The 13,244-nt window shown below is 35.1% G+C and overlaps 1 pseudogene; it reads left to right on the forward strand.

Annotated features, from left to right (window-relative positions):
* The first annotated feature begins 10,580 nt into the window (after positions 1 to 10,580).
* LOC142616610 (putative plastid-lipid-associated protein 11, chloroplastic) lies at positions 10,581 to 11,101 on the forward strand (annotated as a pseudogene).
* The last annotated feature ends 2,143 nt before the right edge of the window (positions 11,102 to 13,244 follow it).

The raw sequence follows: 13,244 nt of genomic DNA on the forward strand, positions 1-13,244 counted from the left end.
TGGGACACCATGAATCCTAAGAACTTCCCTGAGGCTACTCCAAAGGCACACTTATTGGGGTTCAACTTCATCTGGTACTGCCTGTGTGTGTCGAATGTTTCTCTGAGATCGTCTAGATGAGCAAGTTCCTCCTTACTCTTAACGAGCATGTCATCCACATATACTTCCATGTTTCTCCCGATCTGTTTGCTGAACATTTTATTCAGTAACCTTTGGTAGGTTGCTCCTGCATTTTTCAATCCAAAGGGCATTACCTTATAGCAAAAGAGCCATTGGCTTGTGATGAAAGCAGTTTTCTCCTAGTCTTCTTCAACCATCTTTATTTGATTGTATCCCAAGAATGCATTCATAAACGTCAGTAATTTATGCTCTGCTGTAAAATCAACTAGCTGGTCTATCCTAGGCAGAGGAAAACTGTCTTTTGGGCAAGCTTTGTTTAGGCCTGTGAAGTCCACACACATTCTTCATTTTCTATTCGCTTTCTTACTAGGATGACGTTGGTGAGCCAATCTGGGTAGTAGACTTCTCGAATAAAGACTGCTGACAACAACTTGTTGACTTCATCTGTAATTGCTTGGTTTTGTTCTGGAGCGAAGACCCGTTGTCTTTGTTGGACAAGCATCTTCTCGGGGTCCACATTTAGCCTATGCTGGATGACCTTTGGGGATATGCCTGGCATATCCTCGTGGCTCCATGCGAAGACGTCCATGTTCTCTTTAAGGAACCGGACGAGTCTCGCTCTCATCTCGGGACTCAAAGCCGTCCCTAATCTGGTTGTCTTTGCCGTTTCTCCTTCGACCAACTCCACTGTCTCCAAGGCTTCCACTTTATCTTCTTCCCTCTCCTCGATCATCCATGTATCGTTTTCTTTTGCAGCTAACACGGCCTAGTAGCATTCCCTGGCTAGTACTGATCTCCTTTTACTTCACCTGCACAGTTTTCCGTCAGGAATTTACCTTCAGGCAATACGTAGAAGTGGCTGCCTTCCAGCGATTGAGTGTGGGCCTCCTAATGATCACATTGTATGAAAAGGGACAGTCTACCACCAGGAAATCCGACTGACGGGTCAGCTGTCGCGGATAAGACCCTACTATGATTGTTAGCGTCACTATACTTTTGGGATACACCCTATCTCCACTGAAGCTGACAAAGGGAGACTCAAAAGGGCGTAGTCTTTTTGGATCTAACCTCAACTGTTGAAAAGCGGAGAGGTAGATAATGTCTACGGAGCTACCATTATCCACGAGGATTCTCCTGGTGTTGAATCCATCTATCATGAGCATGATAACTAAGGGGTCGTCATGAGGTTGCTTTACTCTTCTGGCGTCTTCTTTAGAGAAGAACATATCCTTGTCCGTTCATCTTTGTTTCAAGGGGGGTATCCTGTGGACGCTGTTCACCTGTCTTTGATAAGACTTCTTAAGGGAATTGAACGACCCTCTTGTGGATGGCCCGCCTATGATCGTCTTTATCTCCCTGATCACACTTGGTGGATGCTAGGACGCGCGATCCTCGTCCTTTGGTATGGCTTCGTGATTGTCCTTGTCATCACCCCTGGTCTTACTGTGCTCTCCCTTCTTTACGAACCTCTGCAATTTTCCTTTTCGTATGAACTCTTCTATCTACTCCTTCAGGTCTCTGCAATCTTCTGTGTAATGGTCGTGATCCTTGTGGAAATGGTAGTACTTCATCCTTTCACGTACATTAGGTGATGAATGTAATGGCCTAGGCCATTTAAGGTAGTGCTCATCTTTAATCTACACCAGAATTTTGTCAACAGGCATAACCAAAGGAGTGAATTTTATCGTTTGAGAAGCTTTCTCGTCTTTCCTTTTACCCTCGTCGTTAGTTTGACGATCTGAGCTTCCCTTTTCCGTCCTTTCCGATCATCCTCTTTCCTTCCCTTTTCATTGGTTTTCTCTTCATCTTTTATCGCGGCTAAAGCGTCTTCGGCGTTCATGTACTTCTGTGCCTTCAAGAGCATCTCGGCCATCGTTTTTGGAGGATTCTTTGCGAGTGAGACTACGAACTCCCTAGATTTCAATTCAGCTTTAAAGGTTGTTAGTTGCACCTTGTCATTAGATTCGTCTACCTCCAAAGTTTCGTGGGTGAAGTGCTTCACGTACGACCTTAGGGTCTCCTTCTCCCCCTATTTGATGGTGAGTAAGTGGTCTGCTGGCCTCCTCGAGCGCTGTCCTTCGACGAAGTGGCGTAGGAAGGAACTGCTAAACTGTTCGAAGCTGTTGATGGACGATGTGGGTAGCTTTGTGAACCATTCCCTTGCAGCTCCTTTGAGAGTAGTAGGGAAAGAGCGGCATAGTATTTCGTCGGGGGGCTATTGGAGACCTAGAGTCGTTTTGAAAGTATTGAGATGGTCCAAGGGATCCTTAAGCCCGTCAAACGGTTCAAGCTGAGGTAGACAAAACTTTGATGGTACTGGGCACTCGAGAATTGCTGTCGTGAAGGCTGAATCCGTCGTCTGGACCATCCTTTATAAGCTTCGATTCGTTTTTCCTTTAATGGCGTTCCTCAGTTCGTCCATCTCCTTCTTCATTTCCCAAAGAAGCTCTAAACTCAGTTCACCTGGAGTGGTTGGCCTTCGACAGTCGCTTCATCTCTGGCTATCCCCCTCATCTTCCTGATTGTCTCTAGACCGGTTGTCTTCCTACTAGAGTCGCTGCCTAATCTCCTGGTTTTGTCTAGTGAGTTCTTCCACACTACCTGTAAGTGCTTGGATCTGTAGAGCCAGTGCTGTAAATCTTGGTTGGACTCCACCTAAACTTAGAAAATGATTGGAACTACGCTTTTGAACCTTAGTGCAAAAATGTCGTTTCCCACAGACGACGCCAAACCGATGATGTATAAATCGTCAGTCAAGTTCGTTTGTCCGGATGGCGCTGAACCCTCCTTATTACTCTACAAACGTGGAACAAAGGCTCTCCTAAGGTGGTCACCGGTGTGGTGCCTGCCACAATGTCTCTGATGCCAAAGTCAGTATATAGAAATCTTTTGAGAGAAATAAGAAAGTTCCAAATATCAGAGATATTTGTGTAAAAGTATTTTTTAGGTGAAAATTATGTACCTTTTGTGCTTCTAATGAGTGTGTATATATAGCTTTGTGGTTTCTAGCCGTTGGGGCCTTAATTGTGGTTTTAATGCTTTTCTTGTAACGCCTTAGGGCTTATTAATGCAGGTCTTGATGAGGCTCCAATGATTTGACAGCTAGCTGGTAACTGTTCAAGGTATTGAATCCTCTTATTAATGACTTGCCTGCCTTCGTCCATGCTGTGTCGAGGTGGACGAAGGTATTTCATGAGGTCGTCCAAGGAAAGAAGTCTCGTCAGTCCCATCAACTGTTATTGCTTTCAGTACCAGGGTGCAATTTGCACAACATATATATGTGTGTGTGTGTGTGTGTGTGTAGCCAAAGCTTAGAGAAAATCCAATTAGATTTTAATTGAATTCTTAATTTTATGTCACGTGTCCCATTTAATTTTTAATTTTGTGCCAAGTGAATTATTGAGTGTAAAAATCGAAGAGTCCAAATCTAATTGGATTCTAAATGAATTTCAATTAGAGTCCAATTTTCTACCACGTGTTCATTTAAGTTTTTAATTTTTGTAGCAAGTGAATATTGGGTGTAAAAATTGAAGAGTCTAAAACCAATTAAATTATATATATATATATATATATATATATATATATATATATATATATATTAAGTGTGAGTTTGAATTAGCTTTTTTCTTATAAAATCTTTTCTTATTTACTTATATATAGTTTTTTTAAACCTCAATATTTTAAGTACAACTATACTTTACAGTAATTCAGTAAATAAGCATTCAGAAAAATATATCCAAATTTATGCTTAGTTATTTTTATAGGTGATTTAACTTTGTATTTGATTCATGAATAACATGTATACATGTTTTCTTTTCTTCTTTTGTGGAATTATTGAACTAATAGAATACTAAACTATAAATTTGAGAATTCATGTATTATTGAACTTTTATATTTAGGAATTTTCTTTATTCTTTTATTTGTATTAAAAGAAATACGAAAAAGAGCTTAGGAAGTCTGTTAAAGTTTTTTTTTTTTTTTTTTTTTGGTATACTTGAAAAAAAAAAAATACAGGTCAAAATTGGTTGACTTGACTCATCAAAGACAAGGAAGGGTCATCGTAATAACAATCTATTTTAGGCTAATAAGTTTTTGTATAGCTTATAATATTCACATGCTAGCTATGTATATAATAGATACTCACATGCTATTATATAGTATGCTTTTGTCACATATTATTTATATATATACCTTATATGATTTGGCTGTATATTTTGATGGAGTTATTATTCACATGTTAACTATACATTAATATTTACTCTCTCTCTCACACACACACATGTATGTATATTGTTTGCAAAAAAAAAAAAAAAACCTTTAAAATACAAAATCAAAATGCCAAGTATTCCATTTATTCACAAAAAGTTAATGTTTGGAATAAATTAAAATGAGGTACTATCTTCGGATAGGTATTGTGGGGTGCCTAACACCTTTCCCACATGTAACCAAACTTCTAAGTCTCAGATCTTTGATTCAAAGACTTTTAGTCTATTTTAATCAATGAACCTCTAAAATTTTGTCTAGTTAATTAGGTAACTTAAAATATATTAGACATTTAGGTGACCAATCACATCTAATACAAAACTAATGATTGGTGGCAACTACTAAAATAAAAATAAGAAAAAGGGACTCATATATACACACCCCACTCTAGATATACAAGTACACAAGAGTCACATCGCCAAGTCCGCAATCTGTGAACAAACCCCAGGGAAAAAGGGGGCATCCACAACTAGTTGTTACCATTATCATTGGCCACAATCCTCATCGTTGGTTGTTGATATTACCATAGACTACCACACAATTGCTATTATCATTGTCACTAGCCATTTGCCATTATTGTTGCCGCCATCACCACTACCACTTTTCACTTGCCAATTATTACTGTTTGGGAATATTTTTCAATTTAATCAAATTCTAGAAAATTATTTTTGAGAATTCAACTAAATATTAGAAAACAAATCATTTTACACAAATAAAATACTCAAGTATAAGGTCCTTGTCTTCTAAAAAAAAAAAAGAATGAGGTCCTTGTATTTGCACGGAACTAAATTAGCCCTTGTTTGTGTTCTTTAAAAAATTATGAAAAAAAAAACCTTGATTTTAATGAAGAAACATATCAAATTTGTACAAAAATTATGGCATGGCACTGGAGCGGCTCTCTTTAGCTTAGGTTTGTTGTTTCTACTTGGTTTGTTGCTTGGGTTTGTTGTTTCTCTATGGGTTTTTCTCTCTGGATTTGTTGTTTTTCTCTAGGTTTGTTGATGAAAGTCACAGAGAGACAAAAAGAAGCATAAAAAAATGGCAGCCACGGCTGCACTTCAGAGCTCCACGTGCTAACGCCTTTCTCTTCCTACTCTCTACCTAGTCACGGTACCTTTTTATTGTGCTCTGTAGCTTTTAAATTATAATTAGGGAACTTGAGTCTTAAGATAATTTTCCACCTCAGTTGTGTGACATGGAACTTGAGTTGTTTGGGTTTGTTGATTATGAGTTTAGTGGGTTTCATCTAGGTTTGGGGTTGTTGATCATGGTTTCAGTGGGTTTGGTTTGAAGGTTGTTGGTGTGGGTTGCGATGCTGGTGGTTTTGTGAGTGTTGTGGTAGTTACTTTGATTGTTGGTGGTGGTGGTGATTGGGTTGCGGTGGTAATTTAAGGTTACTTGGTTTTTTTTTTGGTTGGTTATGTTGCTCCAGTTTTAGGTGGGTTCCAATAGGTTTTGGTTTGAACTTTTTGTTCCATTTGGTGGTGGTGATGTGGTGGTGGTGGTAGTGTGTTCTTGTGGTGGCTAGTTGGTTGCGGCTTATAGGGGTAGTGAGGGGTTTTTTTTTAAAAAAAATTATAAATAAAATAAAAGGTTGGAGTTTTTTATTATTTTGTTATTTTTAAAAGTTATTTCAATGCTTGATGTGTTAAAGTAAGAAATGCGATGCCAAGTGCATTGTAAATGTTATGTTAAAATAAATAAAGTAACTTTTTGGTGTGTTAGGATATATATATATATATATATAATGCTCTTAGCTCTAGTGATGTCCTAAGAACACTAGCATCAAGCGTTCTAAACAAGTGCTATTTTGATATATCAAAAAATTACTTTATCTATTTTCATACACCACTTTATAATACATCCTACATTACATAATATATTCTTTTACCAATTTATTTAAATATTCTTTTTTATTCTTTTTGGTTCCTAAGTCCCAATGGTCATACATGAGAGAGATAAAGTTTGAGTAAAGCTAGCGATCACAAAACTGAAAAGAGAGAAAAAAAAAAAAGAATAAAAAAGACCCAAAATATTAATCGCATATTTGCTTGTACACTGTTATTATTAGAATGTTATTGTAGCAAATGCCAAATGTATTTGGCATTTGACATATCTCATGAAGATGAATATTTTTTTTTTTTTGGTGTTTGGTGTGCTAAATGCTAAAATTAGAAGGGTACAGCTAGATGTTGCATGTTTCGGTAAATTTTATTCAACTTTCTCTCTTTTCTATAATAAACTAGTCTCATCACATGCGGTTTGCTCGTGCGAATAAAGCTTTTCTTTTTTGGTCTAGTGTCATAATTTTGTATTCATCTCAATTTTCAGATTATGACACACTCACCCCCCCCCCCCCCCAAAAAAAAGCCTTAGAGCTGTCATTTAACTATGTACTCTCAAACAAAAATTTCTTAATTTTTTTTTTACTTGTTAGTGCAAAATGAGCAAGATGTTTGAAACCCTTGGCTCCTCTTGGCCTGGAATGGTGTTTCAGCAAAAACTAATATATGAATTAAGAAAGAAAAAAAAAAAAGAAAAAAAAAGAAGAGAGAGTAAAAAAAAAACGTGCCTACCAAAAATCATTATGAACCAAACATGGAACCATTATCTTCTTTGTGGGAGAACACTAATTTGCGCGTGCAGGCGGAATTCTTTTCAAAATTGAATAGTATTAAAAGAAAAGAAGTGTGTGTGTATATATATTGGTGTAGTTCTAAATTGTTGAAACTATTTTTATTTGAATTTCAATTGAAACCTAGGGTGTTTAAATTTATGTGGGGTGTTTCAATGAGGATATGTAATTTAAGGAATATGGATGAAAAATCATAGTAATGGTTTTATATTAGGAGTTTGTTTTTCCCAAATTCAAAATAAAGAAAAGGAGATTTGAGAAGGTAAAACAAAAATAAAAAAGGTGAGGTTAAGGATTAAGATAACTAGAAAAAAAAAAACCATAAAAAAAATGTGAGATTCAGAATTAAGAAAACTGGAAAAAAAAAAAAAACAGAAAAATCAAATAAAAGAAACCGGTGAGTCTTGATAAATTAAAAAAAAAAAAAAAAAGGGTTGGAACATGGTCTTGAAGGAAATACACAAAGTGGACTGAGATTTTTTTTTTATATAAGTTTGTTTGAAGACATGGATTAGTAGGAGAGAGTCCTATTTTGTTGATATTTTATGTGGAGTTAGAGATATATTTTTAAATGGTTGTCTCCAAGTTTTGTCCCTATAGGGTCTAGGCGTATTTTTGGACAACAGAAAAGTCTAGTCCAAAGAGGGGAATGTCTAGGGGTATTTTTGAACCACATAAAAGTCCAGTACAAAGAGGAGAATCCTATTATAGATAGTATAGATAAAGTGGTTATAGTATATTGTAAAATTGTGTGTTAAAATAGATAAAGTAACTTTATGAAGCATCAAAATAATATATTTTTAGAACATTTGATGCTAATGCTCTTAGGATGCCATTAAGTACAAAACAATATAGTTTTTGTTTTTGTTTTTATTTAAAATTTCTTTAACTTAAAATAAATAATAAAATACATATTTTTAAGCAAATTAAAAATAGTAAAATCTCTGATGGTTGAATAAGAGATTTGAGGTTCAATCCCTACTTACACCAAAAATCGATTGGTGTTTTGGTCTGATTATAAAGAGTTATTATTAGGAGCGAACGCTATAGATTGAAACTCTTTAAATATATATATATATATATATATATATATATATATATATATATATATATTTTTTTTTATATATATATTGGCCAACACATGTTATTGGTCTTGAAGTTTACTTATTGAGCACACTTGTTCCTCAAGTTTCAAGTGAGTAATATATATCCTTAAGTTTAAAAAATAAGTGCTATTAGTATTTTTTTTCGGCTGCCATTAGAAATAATGACATGACATATTTTTAAAAGGGACAAAACTTAGGTACAATATCCTAGGTGCTATTTCTTATGTTCTCTTCTTAAAATTTAGTCATGCGCTTACTTAAATAAAAAATACACTTCCATCCTATGAGAAAAAATCCACATGATAGAATTTTAAAAGGGAAACCTAAGAAACAACATCTAAGTCTTGCCCTTTTAAAAGATATGACATTTAAAAAAAAATACAAAATTAAATTGACTCATCAGAAATCCATGAAATCACACACTTGACCTAGTTCCTAAACCGATAATACCCAAATAATTAAATCTTTAAATCCCTTAAGTATGCTAAGAGACAGAGGGGAGAGATTGTTTGAGCGCTAGACCAAGAAGAACTATTGTTCAAAGGAGGAGCTGAAGATAGAGAGAATTATTGTTCAGAAGATGAGTCATTACAAGTTATGGCTGAAGTTCATGAAGGAATTTATGGTTCTCAACTTCTCATCAGTCTGGAGTTGAAATGAAATGGTCAAACAATAGGTATGGCTATTATTGGCCAAGTATCATAAATAAAGAAAATTGTATAGAATATGCTCAAGGTTGCCAAAAATGTCGAAGGCATGGCCCACTCACAAGGATTCCAATTGAGGAAGAAAAATTGTTTTTGCCATTGATTATTCTCTCTCTCTCTTGTCCCCTCCTTTCTCTCAATTTTTTTTTTTTTTTTGCTGAATTTTCTCTCAGTTTTCCTCTCTGCTCTCAATTGCGATGATCATGGGTTTGAGAGAATAATGTTTGGTTGTGATGTGAAACAGGAAAGAAGAGAGAAAGACTAAATAAATGAATAGTACTTAAATGTGATGGAAAAAATAGGAGATGAAATACAGGCGAGTTGTAAAATTGTGTATTAAAGTAATTAAAACATTTTTTTGGGTGCTAAATTCTAAATTTTTTAGCAGTTTGGATTCTTTACAACCATGGATGGAGCCATTCATGGATTGCCCCCCTTGAATTTAAAAAATATATATATAACTATATAACTACATATATAGTTACTAATTTTAGCAACTTCGTTCAATAAAATTACATTTTGTTCCTCTTAATAATATCATTGGTCATTATAAAAGAAATGCTACACCTAAAAAAAATTTTACAATATTTTTACAAACTATTGAGGTAGCAAATTCTTACTGGTTTGCAACTAGGTCCACCACTTACATCACTTTTTTACTTACTAATAACCGCTAATCACAACAACAATGTATAAAAAAGTTTGTAAATCTAGTATTTTCCTCTTTTTAAAGGCCATAAAAAAATTTATAGATCTAAAATAAAAAATATATATATACAAGCTGAAAATATTACCCCAACAACAAAAATTACCGATAAGCGATAGCAATGCTAAAAAAATTGAAACTAATCAACCAATTTTACCAAAAACAAACAATTGAACCTTTTAAAAAACTTTAAAAAACATAATTTTGTCCTTGTCAATAAAAGACACTCTTTACACATACATAAAAAATAATAATAAAAGAAAACTTTTGCTGGCTAAGCATTAGAGCCGAAAACCAAAGCCACCGCATGCATCTAACAATAAAACTACCCCCCTAAACTCCAAGTCCTAGCTCCGTCCCTGTTTACAACCTTATGAGTCATGACCGCAAGTGCCACACAAGTGCAAAGATTTATAATAATGCTATAGCATCTCAGTTTCTGTAACTTAAAAACTTCTAAACTTGTTCTCTTAATAATTTATTGTGTAAATTGCAAATTGCAAATTGCACCCCTAAAATTTCAAATTTTGGATTTTACACCCTGAGGTTTGGGTGTTTGGATTGTACAGCCTAACGTTTCAGAATTTGGATTTTGCCTCCTAGAGTTAGAGAGTGTTTGAATTTTACACCCCCAAATTTTGAAACTTTAGTGTATGAAATCCAAATATGCCCAAACTTTAAGGAGTAAAATTCAATCACCCCTAAAATATAGGGGGTAAAATCCAAATTCTGAAGTATCAAGGTGTAAAATCCAAATTCTGAAGTATCAAGGTGTAAAATCCAAACACCCCCAAACGTTAGGGTAAAATTCAAAATTTAAAATTTCAAAGTGTAAAATTTAATCACCGCCAAACCTTAGTGGTGTAATTTGCAATTTACCCTAATTTATTTGTTCAAAAAAACTGTTTAAAAACATAGCTCTATCCTTAATCCTCTACCTGGGCCTACCTTTTTAAGTTTGAACTGCCAATTTCCCAGTTCACAGAAAAGCACCTATCCATCAATCCATAATGAAGAGCTACTTCCTTCCTTCACTTCTCACCATGGCCACATGTCTCCTCCTTCCCATTCCCTCCAAACCCTAAAACCCAAATCCCTCAAACTTTCCCAAACATCACCACACTAAAATCATCACCTGCTCCTCCTCCCTTACAGCTTAATCCCAATTCGCCAAACGCCACCTCCTCTCCCTCATCTTCGACTAAAACAGCGGCCTCAAGACCCAACGAGACCCTCCTAAACGAGCTTCCATCATCGAAGCCATCAACGCCTTGGCCCTCCTCAGAGGCCGCGATGTAGTCACCACCGGCGGCTCCCTCTCCGCCACGTAGCAGATGCTCTGGACCACCGAGAAGGAGTAGCTCTTCATTGTTGAGAATGCGTGCTTGTTCAGTACTGCTGCTGGTGAAGTTTTGCAGGTCATAAACATTGAGAATAAGACTCTCAACAATGTCATCACTTCCCTCCTCACGGTGTTTTCGTCGTTCACTCCGTCATTGAAATTGCTCCGCCTCAGAGAGTGAAGTTTAGGTATGCTTCTGTTTTGACGGAAAATGTTTCCTAGAAAAATATTTTCTCAGAAAATGATAATTAGGGTGTGTTTGGATACCGCTTACTTTGCTGTAAACAGAAAGCACTATAGCAAAATAATTTTAAAATGTATGAATAGTGCCGTGAGACCCATTTTTAATGAAAGTTTTGTTGAAAAAAGAGGTTTATGGTTTGCGTGAATAGTGCACGGGACCCACTGGAAAGTTGAAACGCGCTTTTAAAAAAAATGCTAAAATGCGGACACTGATACTTTCATCAGTATCCAAACAGATACTTAATCTCAATTCTTTAATTTTCATATGAATTTAGTTTGCCCACTCTTGTTAATTAGAGCACAACCATTAGGTGTGCTAAATTTTTAGCTTTTAGCACACTAAACACAAAAAATTACATCCATGAAATATGTCAAATGCCAAAGAAATTTGGCATTAAAACACTAGAAGTAGATGTGTTAAATGCTAATTTTTTTTTAGCATTTAGCACACCAAACACCATACTAGTCCAAACACAAATGGGAAAAAAATGCCTTGACACCATCTAAACTTTAGTGTAGTGGCTATAACACCTCCTAAACTTTTAATTTGGCCAATTTACTCCATAAACTTCATACATATGCCAAATTAATACCTCACTCTAACTGTCGATAATATTCTAACAGCAAATTTGGGATTTATAAGGTTAAATCCACAGTGTGTAGTTTAAATTGGGGTTTATAAGGTTAGGGTTTGTAAATTAAAATTTGGGATTTATTGTGAAATCGGTTTAATTATGGTGTTAGTATGAATGGTTGAAGAGGATATGCATTTAGGGGGGGGGAGGGTGAGATGCTTTTACGATGTGGAAGTTGAACCCTCCGGCAAGAATCAATACTATAACAAGTTTGACTCAATTGGGATGGACTTTGGAAGGGGGATAGAGATGTTGTGAATGGAATGAAATAAAACCTGCAAGGAAAAAGGTTGGAAATCTAATATAGTACTCCATGGATTTTGAGAGCATTTGTTGAAGTTCTCTATCTGAGAGATTGTTCATATGAAAAAGAAAACACCTTTACAATACTCGATTTGTAACTAGTAGCTTATAGTGGGATGGGAGGTCAGATGACTCAGATGTCAAATGGAATTTTACTAGCATAAGATCTCTTTTAATGGTTACCAAATGTTTATTATAAGCAAATATCATTGTCTTTAAACAAAATTTATATCATTGTATAAACTTGTGTCTATGGTCTTAATGACAGGACAAAGAACTTCAGTGCCGGTGCTGGAGGGATGCCATCGTGGTTTTTATTTGATCTCTCTCTCTCTCTCTCTCTCTCTCTCTCTCTCTCTAAAATTGATTTTGGTATTTTAAACTACACATGAGTCTTTCGTGCCCTTGCTATTAGTATATTAATGGTAGTTAGACTGAGGTATTAATTTGGCACATGTATAAAGTTCATGGAATAAATTGGCCAAAATAAAAGTTCAGGGAGTGTAATAGCCACTACACTAATGTTCAAGGGGTGTCAGAGCATTTTTCTAAACACAAATGCAAATAATAAAACTTTAAATATAAATATATATATATATATATATATATATAAAATTCCCCTTCTCCTTTCTCTCTCTCTCTCTCTCAAACCAACCACCAACCATTTGCAGCCACCACCCATCGTCGTCTCGCCCATCATACAACTTTTTCTTAGATTGTTTTGAGGACCAAAGTCATATAACATTCTAGTTAATTATTTCAACAAAGACATACATTTTAAAATATCAATAAAGTTTCTATCTTTCATCTCAAAAAAATATCAATAAAGTTTCTTTCATTTTAGGTTTTCATGTTTTTCCCATTTAATTAATATAAGTGACGACTACATGCAAAACTCTCAAACTAGGTAAGAAAATATAATCAGTCAAATTGTCATTCTAATGGGCACCAATGCGACTTCGCCTGTTCATGCAGGCTTGGCCCAAACCAAAAGCCAAATACTATTTGCAACCATATGCATGCCATTTTTAGTAATCTCTTTTTGCAATATAATTTCTCTATCAATTATAATTTTTTTTTCATAGATACTATAAAATTTATTATTATCATTATTATTATTATTCTTTTAATTTATCCTCATGAATTCAAAAGTTACATTTTAATAAACCTACAATGTGTATATA

Source organism: Castanea sativa, chromosome 11, assembly GCF_040712315.1.
Source record: "Castanea sativa cultivar Marrone di Chiusa Pesio chromosome 11, ASM4071231v1".
Classification (NCBI taxonomy): Eukaryota; Viridiplantae; Streptophyta; class Magnoliopsida; order Fagales; family Fagaceae; genus Castanea; species Castanea sativa.